The sequence below is a fragment of the Lactuca virosa genome, chromosome 5 (genome assembly GCF_052849685.1).
Source record: "Lactuca virosa cultivar CGN04683 chromosome 5, Lactuca_virosa_CGN04683_v6, whole genome shotgun sequence".
NCBI classification, from domain to species: Eukaryota; Viridiplantae; Streptophyta; class Magnoliopsida; order Asterales; family Asteraceae; genus Lactuca; species Lactuca virosa.
Genome location: NC_136430.1, coordinates 371,137,253 through 371,157,631, shown reverse-complemented (window position 1 = coordinate 371,157,631; position 20,379 = coordinate 371,137,253). Strand labels below are relative to the sequence as shown.

The window sequence follows — 20,379 nt, the reverse complement described above, 5'->3', positions numbered from 1 at the left end:
GGGTCTTGTATAGAGAAAGAATCTGAAGGAAGTGAGTGAAGAAGCTGAGGTTAGAAACGGTTTCATCCCCTGTTGGACCTAACACATCACAAAACCATACATTGATATTGCTTTACAAAAGGGTAAAATGGTCTACTTCATTCAAAATTTATACAACTCCCATCCCATGTTATATATAAGATTATCAAAAATTGAAAATTTCAGATTTAATATATATGAAGTCGGTATAAACCCACACATTCATGAAGTGGAATATATTTTAGAGTAAATACATGTTAGTTGAAATTATTGGCAACAAATTGCATGCACCTTACTGGTTAAGTAGGGAAGTGGTAGATAAATGACGCAATATGAAGGATACAAACCGCCAGCAAGAACGAAGCTCTGTATCTTTTTTGATACATCCCAGCAAAAATAAAATCATAAAACAACCCCTTACTTGCACCCGCCCTCACCTAAATATAATAATCACACACAATTGAAATATAAATAAAAAAAAAGTTTAATCTAACACACATAAACAAAAAAAACAGAAGCATGAACTTACTTCAGGATGGCTTCCTAGAAAGGCGACTAACTTTTCATGCCTACTTTCATAATCAGAGCAGTGAAGAGGTGCAAGCATTTTTGTGAATCTGCTAAACAGTTGTCCAAAGAGTAACCGGTTTTGGTCATCACGTAATATTTTTGCAATTAAGATGACTAATTTTTGCCCCAAAAATATAGTGCATTTTCTTATATAACTTCAAATAAGTGAGCAAAATTTGAAAAGAAAACATTTTGGGAATATAATTGAAAAAATGAGTTATACTCAGGGGCCAACATGTAATTTACTCTTAAAGAAATTCATTTGCAGTTGCTAATTGATGTTCGGATATTTGTTCTGCTTAAGGAGAACACTTCTATAAAAGAAGAGCAATCATGTTAATAGAAAAGATGTAACAGCCCAAAATCTCAATAAATTTTTTCATTTTTAATTAAGAAATTCATTTCCATAAAGTATAAAATTCCAATCACAATTGTTTTCAAAAACCATAACATCAGATAAATTATTCATAAAATCAGAGTGTCCCCAAACAAAACGTCAGAGAGTACATGTCGCGCCAACACGCCGGACCCTTGCCCTTAGATCCCGAAGTACCTAAAACAACCAACAAACTGTAAGTTAATGCTTAGTGAGTTCCCCAGAGCATACCCCAAATAATCCACATAATCACATAATCCATTCAATCACATAAGCAACATAAGCCATGCATACAAACATATAAGGATGCCCTGGAAACCCTCCAGGGTCTTACTCCGGGTGCCATGGGAACCCCCACATGGTCTTAGCCCAATGCCTCGGGAACCCCCGAGGTCTTGACTAGAGATGCCATTGAAACCCTCCAAGGTCTTATACCCTAGTGCCTCGGGAACCCCCCGAGGTCTTTACATAGGATGACATGGAAACCATCCAAGGTCTTACACCCAAGTGCCTCAGGAACCCCCTGAGGTCTTTCATGCAAGTATCACAAAATAACTAGCATACCATATAGCATTTAACCAACTAGTATACCACATATCAATACATCACTAGTGTACCACATATCACAAAATGGGTCGGCCTTGGTGCCTTCGACCCATTGGTATGGTGAGGAGACTCACCTCTGTCTGCTAAACTCGAAAGTTGCTTGTCTAACAGTCCGAAACCACCCGTGCTGAATAATAATGTCATTATCCTAAAAATTAGGATTAAGTACAATCTAATTAAAGAGCCCAATTATCTAAGCCCAAATCCTTCCTTAATGGCCCAAAAGTCTTTCCTTTGCTAATGGGCCTAAGTCCATGTCCAAAGCTATTAATGGGCCATATGGCCCAATAAGGCTCACCCAAACAACCATGGCCCAAAACAGATTAATCGGACCATTACCCCAAAATATGTCTAGGCCCAAAACTGATTAAGGCCCAAAGGCCTTACAAGCCCACATGAGGCCAAAAACCCATTGGGGTGCGTATGCCCAGCGTACCACTCTAGTACGCTCAGCGTATTAGTGCCTTAGTCAGTACGCGTTGCGTACATGCTGCTACGCGCGGCGTACAAGTCAGACATACACAAATGACCATTAAGCTCTTAATGCTTGGAATATTAACATCAAGCTTTAGATAAGAGTCCATTAAGACGTTCTAAGGTATAAAGTTGTCAACTTTATGCCCTTGCATGCTCTATATGTTCCCAACAACCCCTTATAACCCATTAAGACCTTTCCAAGGGTCTTAACTCATGCATGAGGTCAAAAGACCCATCAAGATTGCAGTTTTTATGGTATGAATGAACTAAGGGACCTCAAATCTACTCTTCCTAAGATCTGGAGTTGCTCAAACTCCCAAGAGATAGATCCATGAACACAAATGGGACAATAAAGCAAACCCTAGCTCAATCTAATGAATAAGATGGAAAGATTAAAACGTTATACCTCCAGAAGCTCCTTAAGGTGAACTAGATACAGTATCTTGAAGCCCAATGTCACTCCAAGCTTGCTTAGCAATTTCTTCTTCTTGAATAAGCTCTAAAATGGCCACAAATACACTCTTTAAGCTCAAGAACACTATCACAAGGAAACTTTGGGGTAAAAGGACGAAATGAGGATATGGAGGCTGATTAGGGTTTGGTCCAAGAGGCTTAAGGGTGTTTAAATAGGTGTCAAGTCCGAGAATTAGGGTTTTGCCCTTCTGTTGCGTACGCCCCGCGTACGCGGCCACCATCCACGATCATATGTCCTTAGTATGCTAAGCGTACTCCTGGAGTACGCCCCGCGTACTAAGGGACCATTATACCATATTTTCCATTTCAAGGGTCCAAAGAGTAATACCTGATTTGGAGTGTTACAAAAGATTAGAGGTATGGGCAAGTAAAAAGACAAAACTAAGGCCCTGTTTGATATGCATCTGACCGAGTCAGGTCAGACATTTTTTGCTGACTCGGTCAGATAAAGATGTTTGATTAACTAAGTTTGGGCGTCTGACTCGGAAAGCTTAATCTGATCGGGTAAGATGGAATAAATCGACTGACTGAGAAAGGAGGAAGAAAGGGAGAAGGGTTTCCAATTGTACCCTTGCCTCACCGAAGGAAAAAATCAGCGACTCCATCGTTTCTTCTCCTACTTCAGCGCCGATTTTCTTCTCCCGCAACAAGCAATCGTCGATGATCCTCTTCTCATCTGTTCCGATTTTTTGAAGTCTCCTTCCCCTTCTCATCAGGTACGCTTCTTCCTTTTTTCCTCTTTTCATCGGGTCCGATTTTTTGATAATATATAGGTTTTGATTTATGATTTTTCTGTTGAACATGTATGGTTCTTCATTGAATTCTGAAAATTTCTCAAAGAATTTAGGCCCTGTGCTCAATTTCATCATATTTCTTTTGTTTTAGACTTGTGCTCAATTTCAAGGAGGGAGAGAAACCTGTGATATTTGTTGCTTTTATTTTCTTGATTTGTAGCTGCAATTTGTATTAAATAACAAGATCCTGATGCATGTTATATGTTTGATAAAATGTGTGAACCAATATTTAGATTTTATTAATAGGTATACAAGATCCTCCCGTATGCTATATGTTGAGGCATTTGTGATTGATAGATAATTGTCTATTAGGGACACCAATTATGTCATTTTTGTCAAAAACCTATGATATGGTGGATGACCCATGATTAAACCAGATCATCTCATGGAGCGATAGTTAAAGGATAACGATGCAACCTTTCATTTTGTTCTATTCATGTATAGCATAATTCTTCTTTGTATATCGTCTTTTCTCTTCCCTGCTGTAAATTTCTCAATGTAATTTGATACTTGACATAGATAATGAAGGTGTTTGTTTCTTGATACATATTCTCATTTGGTTTTACTAGTTTTTTATGCTTATATTCTCACTTGACATAGAATTCTTCTGTCCTTCTTCATTACCTTATATTAATGAGATGCACTAATTAACTTGTGAATAAGAAGAACAATATTGTTGTTATATATTAATGAGATGTACAATCAAGCAAGAGGGTAAAATGGTCATTTTTCATCACTCAACACATTCAGTCAGATGTACAATCAAACAACATGATTTCTTACTCAGTCAGAATTTCTTACTCAGACAGACCTTTCCGAGTCAGCACTTTCTCAGTCAGTAACTATCAAACGGGACCTAACTTCTCTAATTCTTCCACATGGTGTTCATGCTCTACCTTAAGTTGCTTTATTTCATGTATGAGGATGTTAGTCACTTTTACAACAATTTCTTTTGTTTTACTGCAGCATCTCGTGAATCTTGTAATGTAATACCACAAGGTCAAATTGGGAATAATTAGGAAAAAAGATTTGAGATGAAAGAGAAAGACTTACATTAACAAAAGTGAACTCACGTTGCAAGAAAAGTAATGTCTCTTAAGTTGATGTGATTGCAAACCTCTGTTGTACTATTGCAAAACTTGTTTATGTCTTGTTGAGTTGTGACCTAAAGAAGACAATCTGAAATCAGAAACATGTTGGGTAGTTACAAAATGTGTCATACACAGATAGTATTCAGAATTCTCAATATTTGGAATTCTCAACAAAAAATCTTATTAAACTTCAATAGTTCAAATTCTAAAATTAGGAAAGTTTTAATGGCTACCCTTATATTCTCCCATCTAAACTAATTTGAAACTAAAAAATAACAAAATTGGTGACCTTTGCTTAAAAAACATTTCATCCTCTCTAACACATCCCATTAAAATCCACTCCAATTACCAAAATGTCATGTAAATAAAAAGTTATTTCTAATGGTACAATGTTAAAGCAGATGAATATGTAGTACAACTTCGTAGTTTCAGTGTAGTCAAGATAAATAAATAAAAAAGAAATTAGCCTCACCAAGGTTGCACTTCACCCAAGTATCAGATTGCCAGCAAGAACAACAAAAGGAACAACATGTCTTTGAGCTACAAGTGCAACCATACTTAATCCAACATGTGCAATCACTACACCATTTTCCATGACAATGTGGGCCCCAACAATAACCTATTACCTATTTCAAAACCAAGGTCAAAATGGTAAATTGGTAGATTATTTGTTGTCTATGAAATAAAATCCACCTATCTTTTTAATTAATACAGCTGGGTTAGAAGTCAACCCTTTTGCCAAAGTGAAAGCCAGTTGTTATAACATTGACACCTTCTTATCTTTATGCTTATCAACAACAATAACATTGACCTTTAACCATTCCGATTCTAAAACATGAAGCTCTTCAAGAGAAGGAATCATGTCATATTTCTCTTCAACTCTTTTTGGTACCAGAAAAGGGAAGTTTAAACAGAGCTCTGAATGTCCTGTGAAAAAAAAAAGGTTAATGTTGTAAAATAGTAAGCAACTATTCCATTTTTTATATCTAATTTTTATTCAATCAAGTCACTCAACCATTTTTGTATTGTTTCGATGGTTGCCATGCTGATGTGGCACTCAGATGGCATATTTCGTATAAATTAGACGCAAATTTTTTTTAGAACATTGATTAATAAACAAAAAACTAATGTTTTAAATAAAAACAAGCTTCAAGTACTTGAACATAGTGAATGTGAAGTCGCATTAGACCATCATCTTGGGCGGTATGAGATGATAGTAAAATCTACACTTCAACCCCAATGAAAAAAAATATTCACTATGCAAACATAAAAATTAGTATAAAAAAGCTTAAGGGAAAAGTACCTCTAAGGATATGCTGCATCGCTCATACATGGTATCAACTATGTTATGAAAATAAAAAAATAACTTCATTGAAGCTATCATGGATCTAAGGTTAGGCGTTTATTGCATTTGTAATCTGAAAAAAAAAATGTTTGTTCGCATGTGTTAATATGATGTTAAAGAATAACTAAAATATCGTTTGAGGTAGATTCACTTGGAGAATGATTACACCTAGTTGATATGGTTCAACTATTAAAAGAACAGACGTTATCACTTTTACCAGCTTTCACGTCATTTTCTGAATGAAGTTGGATGTAGTTGCTCATCACATACATGAGGTCCAGATCCTAGATCATGGTGTAATAAAATCATATTCATTAAAAAAATACATCAAAAACTTATAAAAAAGGACATAAAATTAAAAATGGAGAACAAATGCGAACATCGGGACTATGAACAACAATTAAGAGTCATTATGCACTCACCTGAGCTACGTGTTCTGCAGCTGCAACTCTTGCTTTACAATTTCACAATTTGCTGTCACAAGTGTATTTGGAGCACTACCATCAATATGGAAGAAGGTTTGGGGATATGAGAAAACAATAACATAAATCTTTCTCAAAATTTTCAAAACTTTAACAAATCTACCTTTTCAGTTTTTACTTTTAAAACATAACTATAAAGTATAATAACAACAATCAACAACCGTATCCATCTAAAGCTAATTCTTACAAACAAAAGAACCTTAAAAGAGTTATGAATTCATTGAATACCAACACAAATAAAGCAAGGATAGCCCATGGAGGCGTCATCCACTTGTAATTTTGGTAGTTAGCTTCTGAAAGAGAAACCCACTCAATAATATATCAATCAGTAAAGTAAATCACAATAAAGGATAACCCTCCTTTATTTTTCCTTATTTTCTCAAACATCACCTAAAATAACAGAAATCATACCTAGGCAAAAACAGTTTGATTAACTACATACTCTACCCTTTTTTGAAATTGGGTCCATAGAGATTACACCGGACAGGAGTTATCAATATCTTATCTGTTGGAATCTGGGTGTAAATTAATTAACAATATATAAGGATCGTTCAAAGAATTACAATCACATAATATTTACATAAATTATACAATATATACCTACCTTTTCTCATTTGATGTGGCCAAAGGGTGTTACGAATTGGCAGTTTTATTAGACCATTTTTTCCAGCAATAAAGAAAAATAAAAATAAACAACTGAGATTCGTCGATTACTTTATGCAAATCAATCGAGAGATGAAGAGAGATGTTGGCCAGAGTGGAGGTGATAGCGATGTATGGCGTCATCAAGCTGCCGGCTTCACCGGAAATGACCAAACAGACCCGGAGAAACGTTAAACGGTTGTTCGAGGACAATCAACATGTGAAGACGCAAAATATTATTTATGAGAAAAAAAAAAGAGAATACCGGAAGGAATGGTGGAAGAAGGAGATTGCTGATAGTGGGTTAAGAGGCGGTGGAAAGCATCCAGAGTCGGTACGAATTAACTAACCACAGTAGAGGTAACTTGATGAACGTACTGTTCATAAGAATGTTGTGATTTTATTATATATATAATATCATAATAAGTATAAATATAATTTAATTTAAATATCATACTAAGTCTAAATATAAATTCTAAAATATAACTTAAAGGTAATATGTTATGATATGTGCTCCGAGCTTAACATCGTCTCGTGATGGTTCCATATGGTTTAAGCCCTATAATGACAACAATGTAGAAGCAATGTCAGTCGATGTCCAAGAGGTGGTCCCGACATGTCACACCCCCAAACCAGACGGCGGAAACGTCCGGAGGCTTGCGTGTGACTTCATCTTGTAATATCATCGCAATTGTATATAATTGAAACGAGACAACACCATCATCATACATATCAAAATACAACCAACATTGTTTACATCAAGTATAATATCATAAAATTACATGCCATAATGTTTAATGTATGACGATGACAAAATATAACAAATTCCACATTTCCTGCTGACCTTTCTGCTTAACGATTCCTTGAGAATACAAATTATTTTGAAAACGTCAACATATATAATGTTGGTGAGTTCATAAGCATAATTAAATGAAAGGTTTTGATTTATTTGTAAAACACTAGAAAATCCGATATTTCATGTATAATAGTATGATAGTAATGTGTCAAAATCAAGTATTAATGCATGTGTGTTTTCCGTTTTTGAAAGGTATATAAAATGTAATCCAAATAAAAATATTGTATTTCTGTAGTAAGTAAAAGACATTGTTTAGCTGTATATTTTCCCAGAAAATCCTATATTTTCTGTTTATAAAAGCATTGTGGTCTAAACCCTAAGACCAGATATCAGTGTATGTATGTTATTGTTTCAACAAGATTTTACAGGTGTTCCATAAAATTATGTTGGAGAGGATCTCTAAGTGAGCCGTTTTAACCATACTTGATTTTTGACGAGTTCGCCTGTCGTGGCGTTCTTAGGCGCCGGTTTGATTTACGGTAAGGTTTGTCACCCTAGACTGGCCTAGTTTAACTGTAGCGAACAGCTCAGGTGTGGGGTGTCACCCCGTATAGATATATACACAAACTCTCGCTCTCCCTCCAGGAGACTCTGGTTATAACTACAGGCTACGATCGTACACTCTAGAGGTGTCAACCGACATGTCTCACTAGCATCATTGACTGAGTTTACACGAATATTGTATTATCTTATATATTGTTTACTTGTATGTTTCATGTTTGAAAAACCCAACGAGTATGTATATAAATGTATAAGGCCCAACAAACATGCCAAAGGACGACTAAGGCCCACTAAGCAAGTGATGTATAGTCCAAGCCCAATAAGCATGTAAATGGACCACAAAGGCCCAATAAACATGTAATGAATATATTATGCCCAATAAACATGTAAATGGGTCATAAGACCCAATAAACATGTAATAGAAATATTAGACCCAATAGATGTGTAACCGATGTTTTTAGTTCGTTTGTCTTTTCGTTGTATGTCTTAGCTCGTTAGTTTACTAAAATAACATAAAAGGCCTAATTTTTGTAATAATGTCATTTTTGGCCCATTAAATCTAAAATTTACGATTTAGGCACATTTTTGGCTAAATTGACGCTTTAGGTCCCTTAAAACCAAAAGTTTATATTTATGGGTTTATTTGAAATAAATTGACATTTTTAGCCTTCCTTTGTTAAAATAATATTTTTGGCCCAATATCATGAAATTGACATCTTTGGCCCAATTATATATAACTTGACATTTTTGGCCCATTTATATATAAAATATTAATTTTCGGACATTTTTATAGAAATTTACAATTTCAGCCCATTTTTGATAAAAATGACATTTTCGGCCCGTTTTATAAAAACAACATTTTAGGCCCAAATTCAAATGAAGTGGCATTTTCAGCCCATAAAACTGTAGATTTACATATTTGGCTCAAATTTGTGTTATATGACAAATTTAGTCCATATAATCGATACTTTTTTTCAATTTAAGCCCAAGAAAAAACCGTAAGGGCCCACATCAAGGCCCATTATGCAAAAATTTACACTTTTGGCCCTTTGTAACTATGACTATCATAAAGACCCATTTTTATGCAAATATGACTCTTTTACACTTTTGGCCCTTTGGTAACTATGACTATCATAAAGACCCATTTTGGGAATTGGAGTGGCTCCTGGTACGAGGTCGATCCGAAATTCGACTTGCCTTTCTGGGGGTATTCCCGGAAGGTCTTCAGGAAACACATCCGGGTAGTCACATGCCGCTGGAATATCTTGAATGTTTACTTCTTCTTTGGTTTTATCCACAACATGCGTGAGGAATGCGTACTTCTTCTTGTGTAGACACTTTTGTTCCTTGATGTACGAGATAAGGCGGAGGTTGGCGCCGGGTTTATCACCATAGATTATTAGGGTTTTGTGATTGGGGAGATGAAGGCGAATGCCCTTCTCGTAACACATAATATCAGCATGGTGGGGGCTTAACCAATCCATGTTGATTATCACATCAAAACTCCTAATATTTACTGGCATCAAGTCTATTTGAAAAGAGTGATGGTTTAGTGTTAATGTGCACCCTACATAGATATCTTTGGTTGTTTCAGTTTTCCCATTAGCCATTTCCACCGTGAAGGCTTCGTTGAGCTTCTAGGGTTGTTGATTTAGTAAGTGTTTGAATTTATTACTAATGAAACTTCGCTCCACCCCACTATCAAATAAGATGCATGAGTTTGTGTTGTTAAGTAGAAACGTACCAGTAACAACTGTTGGATCCTGCACTGCTTCACCTTGACCCATTGTCAACACTCTTCCTGATGTTCCTGCCCCCTGATTGTTTGCTTTAGGGCAGTTACGCCGGAAATGGCCGGTTTCTCCACACCCATAGCAGGTGTAACTGGCCCCAGCATTGTTGTTGTTACTGTTGTTGCGATTGTTGTTATTGTTGTTGTTGTTTTTCGACTGTTGGTTCTGTTGAGGATAACTTCTACGGTGTCTTGCCGTGTGACCCTTTCGGTTGCAGCTTGTGCAATGCATCTCTCTACATTCTCCATGATGGTGGAAATTGCATTTGTTGCACTTTGGTAGGATCCCTGAGTATTGCTTGAGATTATTTGGTGTGGATGAGGCTGGAGCATGTGGTGTGGTGGTAGCTTGAGTGGCAGCATGGACAGTCACAGTTTGTTGTGTCTTTGATGATTCAGAATTTTGTTTTCCCTTCCGCTTGTTGTTTTTCCCCTTCTGGTTCTCACCTTCTTTCGTAACTTCCGCTTCTCCTGCTTTGGCACCCTTTTTGTTGCCATGATCGTACAATTTCTTGGCTAGCCTCTTTGCACTATCATACGTCTCAGGGTTTGCTGCAATTACATTCCCTTGGATTGGCGCGGTCAATCCCCAGATGAATCTCTCGATATTCTTCCCTTCAAATGTAATCATTCCGGGACACAAGAGAGATAGCTCACTAAACCTTGATATGTATGCATCGATGTCAGAGTTTTGAACCGTGAGGTTCCACAACTCTTGTTCCATTTTCTAAATTTCTCCCCTTGGACAGTACTCAGCCAAAATCATTTCCTTAAGCTCCTCCCATGGCATCGCATTCGCCACCGGGAGTGTCATGGACTCTACATGACCATTCCACCAAGAGAGAGCTTGATCAACGAATGTGCAGGCTGCAAACTTGACCTTGCACCCATCCGAACATTCGCAGATTTCAAACACTGGTTCCACCTTCTCTATCCATCGTTTCAGGGTTATTACCCCTACCGTCCCATTGAAGGTTCGAGGCTTGACGTTGGTGAAGTCTTTGTAGGTGCAGGCTCTTGTGGTTCCGTGGTTTGTTCCCTGATTTGTGCTTCCATTTCCCTGCCCGTTGCCTTCTCCGTTGTTTCCGTTGCGAATCTGCGCAAGTGCTGCAGTGACCGCATCGGACACTGCTGCTTGGAATGCGACTGAGTTTATTTCTGGTGGAGTTGGTGTTGCGTTGTTTCAATGGTTTGGTCTTTGATGCATCTTTCTGTCATAGAACGGAAAGATGTTGAGTATTCAATGTATTTAGTTTCACGATTTCTTGGTTATAGCACAGTGTCAGTGATTCGGTTGTGTATAAGTGAGTGAATGTATACAATCAACATGTAGTAAAAGTAATAGAACACATAGCAGATCACAACATGACGATAAGATACATATATATCATTTCTACTAGTAATAACCATTTTAATACAGAGAAAATTTGCCAAAAAGGCATACAGTATATGGGGAAACATATGATCCGACAGCATGACGACCCTATGAGTAGTGTAATCACTTAAACATATGGTCGATAATACATACATAAAAAGGAAATCATAACAGTAGTATGTGAACGGGTACTAGTTGCGATGAGGTGGGTCTGGTGGTGCTGACGACGAGGTAGATGTGCCATGAAGTCTAGCCAGGTGGTGCTCGGCGTCCCGAAGCCGGGCTTCCAAAGCTGCCTGGCGCGCCTGGTAGTCCCTGACCACCTCATGTGTCATCCTCTTCGTACGCTCCATTACGAATCGCATGGCCACCATCTGGCCAGCGGTTGCCTGCGCCTGCTCGCCGATATCGCGCGTCCTCCTCACTATCACAGGTAAGGCTTGGTCGGCGGGTCCACCGTGACTCAAGTCGTAGTAGTCCTGGTTCATACCAAATGGGGTGGCACCCTTTGCTGGCGGCTCCATCTCCAGATGTCGTGTGCCCATGGGGGCATAGGTCCATTGGGACCCATCCTATATGGGGGCACCCTGGCCATGTACGGAGGATTGATGACTTCAGACCCCGTGTCCGAGTCATCTGTGTTGCTACCCTCTACCTCCTCCTCGTCCGAGTCGGCTACCGGTTCTACCGGTCCTTCCACGGGCTCCTCTTCATGCTCTTCTTCTGGTTCTTCCTCGGGTTCTAACCATCCACTATTTCCCTGATTGGGGAAATAGGGATCTCCAGGATGATGAAATCCAGCCATAGAGTCTGCACGAGGGGTGTAAGACGTTGTAAAAAAAAATTATGCATATAGTATGTCCAAAATACTCCTATAGTATTTTAATTATTTGTGTTTGAGTTGTTGAGAAGTTTTGGATACGAGGTAAGCTTCTAGGTCCATTTCCCACCATGATTACCCCCAAACACATGTTGGTCATATTTTGAATAAATATAGTTGATCAGGTTATGTTTATCCCCAATATGACTACATAATTGTCTGGGTTTAAGCACAGTGTTCCATTTCCTCCAGAGACTATTAGTGTTATAGTTTTAATGCAAACCTAGGTATTCATTTTATTCAGAGTGTTTTAGTCCCATTGTATTTATAGTTGCATATCAAATATGATTAGATATGTCGGTTCACTATAAACAATGCTCTGATACCAATCTGTCACACCCCCGAACCAGACGGCGGAAACGTCTCGGGGTTTGCGTGTGACTTCATCTTGTAATATCATCGCAATTGTATATAATTGAAATGAGACAACACCATCATCATACATATCAAAAGACAACCAGCATTGTTTACATCAAGTATAATATCATAAAATTACATGCCATAATGTTTAATGTATGAAGACGACAAAATATAACAAATTCCACATTTCCCGCTGACCTTTCTGCTTAACGATTCCCTGAGAATACAAGTTATTTTGAAAACGTCAAAATATATAATGTTGGCGACTTCATAAGCATAATTAAATGAAAGATTTTGATTTATTTGTAAAACACCAGAAAACCGATATTTCCTGTATATTAGTATGATAGTAATGTGTCAAAATCAAGTATTAATGCATGTGTGTTTTCCGTTTTTGAAAGGTATATAAAATGTAATCCAACTAAAAATACTGTATTTCTGCAGTAAGTAAAAGGCATTGTTTAGCTGTATATTTTCCTAGAAAATCCTATATTTTCTGTTGATAAAAGCATTGTGGTCTAAACCCTAAGACCGAATATCAGTATATGTATGTTATTGTTTCAACAAGATTTTACAGGTGTTCCATAAAATTATGTTGGAGAGGATCTCTAAGTGAGTCGTTTTAACCATACTTGATTTTTGACGAGTTCGCCTGTCGTGGCGTTCTTAAGCGCCGATTTGATTTACGGTAAGGTTTGTCACCCTAGACTGGCCTAGTCTAACCGTAGCGAACAGCTCAGGTGTGGGGTGTCACCCCATACAGATCTATACACAAACTCTCGCTCTCCCTCCAGGAGACTCTGGTTATAAGTACATGCTACGATCGTACACTCTAGAGGTATCAACCGACATGTCTCACTAGTATCATTGACTGAGTTTACACGAATATTGTATTATGTTATATAATGTTTACTTGTATGTTTCAAGTTTGAAAAACCCAACGAGTATGTATATGAATGTATAAGGCCCAACAAACATGTCAAAGGACGACTAAGGCCCACTAAGCAAGTGATGTATAGTCCAGGCCAAATAAGCATGTAAATGGACCACAAAGGCCCAATAAACATGTAATGAATATATTAGGCTCAATAAACATGTAAATGGGCCATAAGACCCAATAAACATGTAATGGAAATATTAGACCCAATAGATGTGTAACCGATGTTTTTAGTTCGTTTGTCTTTTTGTTGTATGTCTTAGCTCATTAGTTTACTAAAATAACATAAAAGGCCTAACTTTTGTAATAATGTCATTTTTGGCCCATAAAATCTAAAATTTACGATTCAAGCACATTTTTTGCTAAATTGACGCTTTAGGTCCCTTAAAACCAAAAGTTTACATTTATGGGTTTATTTGAAATAAATTGACATTTTTAGCCTTCCTTTGTTAAAATAACATTTTTGGCCCAATATCACGAAATTGACATCTTTGGCCCAATTATATATAACTTGACATTTTTGGCCCATTTATATATAAAATATTAATTTTCGGCCATTTTTATAGAAATTTACAATTTCAGCCCATTTTTGATAAAAATGACATTTTCGGCCCAAGTTTTAAAAAAATAACATTTTAGGCCCAAATTCAAATGAAGTGGCATTTTCAGCCCATAAAACCGTAGATTTACATAGTTGGCTTAAATTTTTGTTATATGACAAATTTAGTCCATATAATCGAGATTTTTTTTTTCAATTTAGGCCCAAGAAAAAACCGTAAGGGCCCAAATCAAGGTCCATTATGCAAAAATTTACACTTTTGGCCCTTTGGTAACTATGACTATCATAAAGACCCATTTCTATGCAAATATGACTCTTTTAGTCCTTGTAAAACCGTGAATGACATAAAAGTCTCAACTTTTTGTTTATTTGTCAAAGATGGCCCATTTTCAAGATTTTGTTTAGTTTCTTATGAATCTTCACATGTTTAACACATTTATCTTTATAGTAAGATGTATGAAGTGTTTTAATTTACCAAATCCCAACTTTTGGTTAGAATTTTCAAGATATATAGTGTTTCACCACATAAACACAACTTAAATCAAGTAAAACACACATAACATGCATAAATACATAGATCTACCACATATGCAACTTGTATTCTCCCCCAAAACATGTTTAAAACCGAAAACAAGGGGTATGAACTCACCTTGAGGTTTGGATTTGGTTTTTGTTGAAGAAGGTGAGGAGATTTCGGCCCTAGCAACTCCTTGAGGAAGTTTTCGAACTTAGATGGTTCTAGGGAGTTAGATCATGAAATGATATGGGTTAAGAAGAGATTTTGATGAAATCTTAGAAGCTAAACCATAGATTCAAGTAAGAACTTACCAAGGATGATGATCTTGATGAGAAATCCTCTTAAAAGCACACCCAAGATCTCGAAAATTTAGAGGAGGAAGGAGGAGTTCTTGAGAGAATTTCTTGAGAGATTTTTGAAAGAAATGGAGATGGTGAGGGAGGATGGTTCGGCCGAGAGGTAGAAGAAGAGAGGGGAAGAAAAGATTGAGGGGATGTTTGCATGGAAAACCACCATGCAAACATGAGGTTTCATAAGCAAAATAATTCCTCATTTTCCCTTTTTTTTACATATTAGACCAAGTATTTGGGCTAGGAGAAAGGAATTGAGGAAATTTGGACCTTCTCTTGACTTGTTCGATTTTATGAGCCCAATAGTAAATTTTCAGCCCATTGGGCCCTTAGGAGAGTTCACGGATCAATAAAAGTCCAATACGTAGTTTACGGCCCATTAGGGCTAATTGAATTAGTTGTGGCCCATTAGAGTTAAGATGCATTGTTCTAGGCCCACATGGCCCAAATTGTTAAAGTTTCATGAATGTAGGCCCAATTAGAGCCCAATTAGGGTTCCTAGGCCCTAAATAGTCAAACTGAAGGTTTATTGATTCATTAAGCCCTATAAGAGAATCCTAGTTTCATATCAAACTTGAACCGGGATTTTTAGGGTTTTTCAACCCTTGGTTGACTATATGAGATGCTTTGTATAAGGTTTTGAACTTTACTTGTGAACATTGATTAAGTTTGTTGTCATTGAATGAGCATAATGTATAATATCAAATTAGGGTTACAAGTATCACAGTAGATGATGTTTACATAAGACTAGAATTTCCTAGCTAAATTGCTACTTGTGACACGGCACGAAGCTCCGACGATCTAGTTAGTATGAGTATGTCTATGAGTAAACGGAGATTAGGGATTTGGATGGAAGGAGGCGATCCCTTCTTCTAGAGGAGAAGGGTTCCTTTTATACCTGTCATCTTCAAAGCATGATCCCAACAGTATCATTTGTCCTGTCTAGGCTGGAAGGACGTGGAGGAGTCCTATTGGTCAGCCGTGCACCACTAGGGGTCATCCGCTATTGGATTAAAGGAGACAGAGGACAATGCTCTGAGCGCTACACTTGTCGCTCTAGGAAGTTACCAACTATGTTTTAGCTTATTATAGAACATAGATTATCGTCTAGAAGTAGACCTGGGCATGAGAGCGCCAAGTACCAAGGTCATAGTGCGAGACCACGAGGGCGAGGCCCCAGGTCAGGCACTAGATCAGGTAGATGTAACATCCATAAAATTTCATAAAATTTAAAGGTTTCAAAACAACCCTTTTTATATAAAAGTGTTTACAAAAACCGTTGTTCTCAAAACATTACTTAAAATGAATCTCTTTCAACATAGCTTTCAAAATATTCACATTATTAGAGTTTCCCAGAAATCATAAGTCCAAAATGCGAGGATGTGTACGGTCACGCCTTTATGTTGCCACGTTCCACTGAAGTACCTGAAACCATAAACCAAAACTGTAAGCATGAAGCTTAGTGAGTTCCCCCAAAGTACCAACACCCAAACAGATAACTGTTGGATTAATGTCTAAGTCCATAACTATAACTGGTAAGACTTGACCCGACCCGGCATGGTCCATTTGGGTTGCATGGCATCATGCATTTGGATAGACTATAATGAGAGAAATAACACTTAAGGTTGGTTAATATATTATAAGTTCTAATATATTAATAAGGTTATTTAATTAGTGTTGATCAAGAATTAATTTGGAATTAATTAAGTGATCGAAAGGAGACTAATTAAATATATGGGTTGATTGTGTAAATCATTCATTCTTATATATGTGGGCTTGTGATCCAAGATTCCTTATGTTGGACTAAGTCCATGGGGTGACCCATGGATACTCCATGGAGGTTAAAATCCATGGAGCATAAGGAATGGGTAAAGTTATGAGTTACATGGTGTAACCCTAATAGCCACCATATAAAAGAATCCCATGGCTCAAGAAATCGTACACTAATGTGTGAATATGAGGGCTAGACGATTTCAAGGAGTGTTCCATTTCTCTCAAGTCATTCCATGTGCATTTGGTGTTGTGTGAACCATTTGAGGTGTCACACTTGGGGCACTAGGCACTCAAGCTTCATGGAGACAAGCTACATCAAACAAAGGTATGTATTCTATCTATTTGATTACCCAAGTATCAAGTATTGTATGCTAGATAGGGTAATACCTTGGAAAGTTCATAATTGCATGTATAATAGAGAAAACATAGATCCAAGGTATTTAGGGTTGCATGTACACTTAGGAGTGTTAGAATGCGCAAAACCCATCAGTGGTATCAGAGACAAGGCTTGTTTTCTTGTTATACTTGCAAAATTAGCTGAAAAATCGAATTGTATTAGTTTAAAAGTTATGCTAATTACTTGAAAAAAAATTTGATGTGAATTATCTTTGTTCATATGAGTTTATTAGATTAATAGAAAAGTTAATTGATTATGTGTTTTCAATCCATTTTAATCTAAGAGTTGATTCTAAAATGTGTTTTTGTAACTTGTCCTCAAGTTATATGAAAAGTCACATTTAAGTTTCATAAAACTCATAAAAAGTTGGCAACGGTTACAAAAATGAAGAGTCTTGTCCTCATTAAATGGTTTTATGACTCCATAACTTGTCCTCAAGTTATGGAGGTTCAAGAGTCACTTCATTAAATGATAAAATGTGTAACCTTAATTAGTTCCATAAGTTACAAAAATAAAGAAAAGTTACATTCTTTTATTAGTTTAAAGTCTTCCATAACTTGTCCTCAAGTTATGGAACTTGAAGAGTTTTTTTATTAATTAAAACTACTTTAAACACATAAGTTATGGAATTAATTAGTTTTGAATATTTTCAAAACTTGCCCTCAAGTTTTGGAATTTGTAAAGTTTTCCCCATGAATACTTTAATTCCAAGTTAGCCCTTAGAATTTTAAAAGTTAAAATTCAACCCTTATACTTTATAGTATTATAAGTTAATAATAAATATATGTATAAGAGCAAGTCAGTCTTACCGTTAGTAGGCCTCATTCACGAAGTCGGTCTATAAGGGGGGTATAAGGTTACTGCCTATAAAATGGCAGTTTAATGGGTGTCCACTCTCACCCACCGCTTCCTTGACTGGTGGAGGGTTGTTAGCCGAACGGGTAGGACAAGGACTATAATTCTCCCTTCATTAAAAGTATTAATGATAAATACTAAGTTACTTAGGAAAATGTGAATAAGGTGCTAATCCATGAAATTACACTTTGCACTTTGTTTAAACCGTTAGTGGAGCGTGTGTGGTTAACCGGCACACTAACCTGGATTTAACAAAGTAGGCAAAGGGTAACTTAATATTTATCATAGTATCGGTGGAGCTCGTGTGGTTAACCGGCACATCGATTGAGGGGTAAATATTAAGGGTACCAAGTATATTTGCATGGTTACTTCACACCTTGTTTTGTGATCCTCGGCATCCCAGTCACAAAACCTGAAGGCACACTCGAGATTGAAACATGCCATTGAAAAGTTCAATGAATCTCAAAAGATCTAGGAGTTTCAAATCCAATTAAAAACCTAATTACATTATTTCGTTTTTCATGGTGGAAATTGGTAAATCGTCATTTACCTACCTTCAACTATTTTATAACTCGGATTACGGCATCCCTCTTCCAGTTATAAATAGGTTGTTGGATCCTAGCCTTAATATTTCATATTGGGTGTTATATTAAGGATTTTAGATCAACTATCTTGAATATCTCCCAAAAGATGTCTAGTTCAGACATCTATGATCTTCCCAAATCTCTTGGAACTTTACTTCCTCCACCTCCTCCAATTATTCTCCCTAACCCACAAGTTCAAGGTCACTCAAGCCCTAATGGCAAGCAAGGTCTATGTGTGATCACATCTTAGAGATGAAGTCACATATTGACAAGCTGGGAGAGTTGGGTGTCAAAGTCTTGAGGAAGTTGGATGTTTAATCACTTTCTAAGTCACATAGTGAGTTCCTTTGGGACTACTATGAAACAGACTATGACATGAACCTTAATGATCATATCTATTTGCTTGGTGCTGCTGAATCAGCAATGATTTGGAACGATAGTAAAGCAAATTTGATTAGAAGATCAACTTCCCAAAAACTTTATGGACAGTGACAATGGTGACACTGGAAATCCAGAAAAAGCATTCTCTTCCCAATGGAAAGGGATTGGCCATAGTCAACCCGGTTGACCAAATGGTAAGGAGAAAGGCTAAGTCTGAGATAGTCCCATTACCAAAGGGTCCATATGTTTATTTTGCCAAAGGAAGGGGCGTTGATTGCAAAGCTGCCAAGTTTACCTAAGGATGTTAAAGTCAATAAGTCTGACTCTACTTCAGGTAGAGCCCATTATCTAACTCTGTTAAGTTTCTATTCTAAGATCCTCATTACATGATGTGACTGGGTCACATGTTGATGTTTTAAGAATCAAAGAATAGAGAGAAAGCTTAAAGGAAGTATATGCTGATTCTGATCGCGTAGGTGGATTTCGATCGCATCAGAATTTTGAAGCTGTTACTTAGGAGTTATGATATATTGCTTAGGAATAGATAACAACAAGTTTTTCCGTATGCATTTGCACTATAAGGATAAGTTTTTTCCGCAAAGTTTTGAAATAAAATAAAAGTTTTTAATTTTATATTTATTTTAAATATCCTTACAAGTGGCATTTGTGAAAAATGGTTGTTTATATGATTCCATTGATAGCAATATTTGAAAAAAAATGGACTTGATTCTTTCGTTTGTGGTAGTGTCATAATTTACCAAATAAGCAAAGATTCTCATTCCCAAGGCTTCAGTTGGATAGAAACTTGGAATCATGCAAGTTGAATAGTATGATGAATGAGAACTTTCTAGCATTGGAAAATTAAGACTTGTTCACATGGATGTGTGAGTCAAGTTAAGGTCTAAAGGGATCGAGTACACATTCTTGTGCACTGGTCAAGTCCACCACAAAGCTCGTTAAGACTATTCGTCATGATTTACTAAATTTTAGTAAATATGGTTATACTTACAAGTTTAAGTATAATTCTGAAACATTGGAAAAGTCTCAATGTATGGCAGAACGAATGGGAAGAATCAAATTAGGCAGACAGATAAAAGTTTCTCAAATCTGAAAAGATGGGAGAGTACTTTAGTATCATGTTTTGTGATCATCTTAATGATTAAAGAACCACATCACAATTGGTCTTCTAAGGACATCTTAGTGCATTCTTATGACTAAGAAGAGGAGTCATGAATTGTTGAAATGGTTAAATCAAGAAGATGAGTCATACTTCGTTTCAAAACAAGTCTTAGAGTCATACTCCAAGACTATAAGTTGAGTGACATATCTTAAAGAAAGGTTTATAACACTTGTCAAATGTAAGAGTAAAAGTGTCCTACTCTTGTAC

General features: G+C 36.7%; 1 long non-coding RNA gene across 8 annotated transcripts; it reads right to left on the bottom strand.

Moving 5' to 3' along the window:
- Positions 1-277: 277 nt before the first annotated feature.
- On the bottom strand, positions 278-7,243 carry LOC145112038 (uncharacterized). 8 transcript variants are annotated; one of them, XR_013710421.1, is made up of 10 exons: positions 6,174-7,134; positions 5,969-6,035; positions 5,710-5,824; positions 5,138-5,333; positions 4,879-5,032; positions 4,369-4,494; positions 2,454-4,293; positions 1,645-1,718; positions 548-1,141; positions 278-455 (listed from the first exon to the last, which is right to left on the bottom strand). It is a non-coding gene; the product is annotated as an uncharacterized LOC145112038 (long non-coding RNA). The 8 variants fall into 8 exon arrangements; XR_013710422.1 differs by lacking the exons at positions 1,645-1,718; positions 2,454-4,293 and adding an exon at positions 7,141-7,243 and having other exon boundaries at positions 6,174-7,030; XR_013710424.1 differs by lacking the exon at positions 1,645-1,718.
- Positions 7,244-20,379: the final 13,136 nt, after the last annotated feature.